Source organism: Meles meles, chromosome 17 (assembly GCF_922984935.1).
Source record: "Meles meles chromosome 17, mMelMel3.1 paternal haplotype, whole genome shotgun sequence".
Classification (NCBI taxonomy): Eukaryota; Metazoa; Chordata; class Mammalia; order Carnivora; family Mustelidae; genus Meles; species Meles meles.
This window is the reverse complement of record NC_060082.1, coordinates 36,677,359-36,681,400: the sequence shown is the minus strand read 5'-3', so window position 1 is coordinate 36,681,400 and position 4,042 is coordinate 36,677,359. Positions and strand designations below refer to the sequence as shown.

At 50.0% G+C, this 4,042-nt stretch overlaps 1 pseudogene; it reads right to left on the bottom strand.

Moving 5' to 3' along the window:
- Positions 1-3,665: 3,665 nt before the first annotated feature.
- Positions 3,666-3,805, bottom strand: LOC123928572 (annotated as a pseudogene).
- Positions 3,806-4,042: the final 237 nt, after the last annotated feature.

The window sequence follows — 4,042 nt, the reverse complement described above, 5'->3', positions numbered from 1 at the left end:
TGAGCTCGCCGTCCCCTCCCCACCCTCACCCATTACCTTCTCCTCTCAATAGTCTCTTTGCTGAAGTTCCTCAAACATCATGGGCATGCCCCCATGTCTTAGTCTGGGGTACCCCAAAAGCACATCCAGAGCTGGGGATACAAACAGGGCCTACTTATCCATTAGGGTCATCCATGCAGGGGGCCCGCAGTACTTCTCAGAGCCCATAAAAATGTGTTCTTTGTAGGAGCGCCTGGTTGGCTTAGTGAGTTGAAGCCTCTGCCTTCGGCTCGGGTCATGATCTCAGGGTCCTGGGATCGAGCCCCGAATCAGGCTTTCTGCTCGGTGGGGAGCCTGCTTCCCCTTCTCTCTCTGCCTGCCTCTTTGCCTACTTGTGATCTCTGTCTATCAAATAAATTTTTAAAAATTTTCTTTATAGAAGAAAAAGCTGAAATTTTAGATTAAAATTGTTTTAATACATAACATCTCGTATATTCCTCTTGAGAGATGAATAATGCAGTCATAAAAAATGTATTTTTAATTTCTTATTTTTTTGAAGAAGGGGCCCATGGCCAAAAAGACACAAGTACCTAGGATTCATGACAAGTCACAACGTGGCCCTGGGTCTGGCCCTAATGTTACCCCAACATAAGAAGTAAGCCACGGAGGCTCAGGGAGGCTCAGAGTCTCACTCGCAGCCCTGACTAATGGGTTGGGGAGCTAAGATTCCTGCCCGAGTCTCCTGACTCTCATTGCTCTAGCCCTTTCTCATGATCTTGACACTTGAAACACTTGGGTGGGTCGCAAGAGGAAAAGCTTGGTAGGGAAGATGTGCCTTTTCTCTCGCCTGTTCTCATTTCTCAGGAATAGGACCTGGAACGGCATCCAAGCCTCTGGCAGCTCAGCAGCTGCAAACAGCCGGCCGGTGCATCTCTGCAGACTCTTAGAGCTGCTCCGTCTGCTGCAGCCAGATGCATATTTGTGGCTTTCCTCCTGGCTTCTTTCCCCCGGTTTTCAGTCCTTTTATTCTGAGATGGAGCTGAAATTTTTCCAAAAGGGCCCATGGTGGACACCCAGAAGTCAGTAGGGACTCCAAAAGGAAGTTAAGGCCGGGAAAGGGGGCCAAGAAGAGGGGGACCAGCCTAAAGTATACAACACTCAATCCTTTATTGCTCACATGTGGCCTGACCGCTGGTGGACCGGCTCCAGGAAAATCTGAACCCTGGACTAAGCCTCACTCCCGGCCATCCAGGCCAGGCCTGGATGTCTCCCCCCAACCCCGCCCTGAGCCAGGCTGATTTTTTTCAGAGTACAGCTGCAGAAAGCACTGAGCTGGAGCTCTACAGACCTGGTCCCTGTAGTCCTAGCCACACCACAAACTTGAGCTTTGACCCTGACAAAGCCTCTCTGGTTCAGTTCCCTCATCTGGGAAATAAGAAGACTGTTGGACCCGATGATCTTTGAGATTCCAGTAATTCAGCAAACAGAAAAACCTGTGCCACCGAGCGGGAGTCCAGAAAAATATGTCTGTTGCTTAAAACAAAACAAAACAAAAACCAGTCCCCGAGCCCCGAGCAAGCCCCCGACGCCTGGGTTTGTGAGCGTTGTGTTGAAGACCTTGCCGGCGCTGCCCCAGTTCTGGGGGCGGGAGGTGTGGGAAACGGGCATCGCTTGAAGAGCATCTCCGGCCCTGGCTCCGGGCAGAAGCGAGGGCATTTCTAGGGAGCCCGCGGCAGACCTGGAGGACCTGGCGCCGAGGGTCGGGGGGCCCGCGGGGAACACCTGCGCCCCGCCCAGTCTGCAGGCCCGGGGCATCTAGGCGTCCCCTCCCCCCGGGCCAGGCCGGCGTTTCCCCCGGGCCCCACGCGGCTCCCGCTCGCGGAAGTCGCGCTCTTTCTTTCTTTACCCCTCGTTAGAGGAGCTGAAATCTGATCGTGGAAAGTCTGGGGCGGGTCTGAGACCTGGCCGGCTTGGGCTCCCAGCGCCTGGGGCGATTCCTGCAGGAGGAACCCCGGCCTGGGCTCGCCGCGGGGGCGAGAGGTCGGACACCTCCGGAACAGGCGGCTTTGTCTCTGGGCAAAGCAAGAGAGGTACTTAATTGCAGGGGCGGGGCGGGGGAGGAGACCCGGGAAAGCCAAATGACACCTGACAGCTTTGAGCGAACACCCCCCCCCAACCCCCGCAGCTGGGGGGTGGTCCTGCTAATCCCCTTCGCGAGAGGAAGCTAATTGCTGCAGCCAGAGAAGGCAGGATAAAAGCGAGCACGGACCCACACCCACCAGGCCTGGAGTCATGCTATTTGCTGCTAAATTAATATAATTATATTACCTAATGCAAAAACTACGTTAAGAACTCTGGCTTTTGGCTACATCTAGGAGCTTCTGATGGGTTAAAGGCAACATCTTGGTCTAATTCCCCCTTTTTTCCCATCTCACCCCCCCCCCCCCAACTACAAATGTCAGAAATAAATTATCGAAACCAGATGTAAAGTTTTGGGTGCACATTTTCGGGCAGTTCTGCGCTAACAGATGCCTTGTATTAATAATGTACAGTTGTGACAGGAAATACGGTTTAGAGTCCTGGAAAAACATGAAAGCTAATTCCATTACCCCTTTTCATGGTACCTACTTCTTCTCAAATGCTCAACTGGTTTGGATTACAGCGAAACTTAAGAGGAAAAATGATTTGGTCTGAATTGGTAACTCAGCTCTGCTTTCCAGCCTTTCCCCCTCCAGCACCCACCTTCCCACGCACCTGCAGACCTACGTTTTGTGTGCAAATAACCAGAGATGAGAACATCTGGACCTGGTCATTCCTCAGGGGACACACTTCCAAATGTTCCTCACCTTCCTGTTCATGGGGACTTGGTAGACAGGAAAGCAGGGCAAGCGATCACAGCTTCAGACTCTTGCCTGGGAGAGTCCTTTAAAACCTGGCCTACCCCCTCACACTTCACTTTCAGCAAAAGTAAAAACAATAAAACACTTTTATGCTCGAGGAACCAGATAAATCCTGGTAATTGATCTCGGGAGAGGGATTATTAAGGAGCGAAGTGCAATGCTTTCCAGAACTGGGGGTGTAATAAGCATGAAGCCCAGCAAATGCACAATTTGTTATCTGAATTTCACCACTCGATGCACTGCAAGCAACTGGCTTGAAAACAGCTTTTCTCTAGGAAGGGAGAAGGCACTAAACTAGCTGTAACACATCCGGGGACAGTTATGCACTGTAACTGAGAAATGTCTGCGCTCTCCCTGTCTCACGCCGGCAGGCACACTCAGCAAGGTCAGAATGTTCCTGCTTGCCTTTTTAAGGGACAGATTACCCTCCGCTTGATGCCAAAGCACAATGCAAAAAGAGAAAACTCTCTCGAGGTCTTCCCCTCTTTTATATTCTGCCTATGAGAATACAAGACAAGCAGCGAGGGTATCCAGACTGTCCTGGATCCGTAGATGAGAAAGCCTTTTCCTATTCAGATAAAGAACGGTCATGAAGGAAAGAGATCTCCCAATTCGGTTAAGTGGGACCAAAGAATCACAACATCCAAAATAATACTACTACTTACTGAGAGCATGTTATATGCCCAGGACTGTCCTATCTGCACAGGTACCTTGTGCCATCCAATCCTAGGAATCCCCAATAAGTTAGGGGCATTACATTATGTCCCCAGTTTATAGATGAAGAAACTGGGTTTCAGAGATGCTAAATCATCTGCCAAAATTCACTAAGTGGCAGAGTCAACAATCAAAAGTAAGTCTGTCTGATTCCAAAGACTGTTTTAAACAACCTCTAACACTTGATCTTAGCCAAAAGGCTGAGAAGGGATCAATCGATTGGTTTACCCTCATGGATAACAAAAGTGTGTCCTGAATCATGGCAAAATCCAAACTGTGTCATTCCTTTAGCAAAACTTTTTTTCAGGCAAAGCACACAGTCTTAAAGTCCAGAAGAAATTAACAAAAGGCTGCCCTGTGGACATTTTGTATGAATAGCACAGATAAAACTAGGAGTGGAGGAAGCTACTAGGGACGAGGAATCAGGTCTTGGCTCTAAGCCCTGGCTT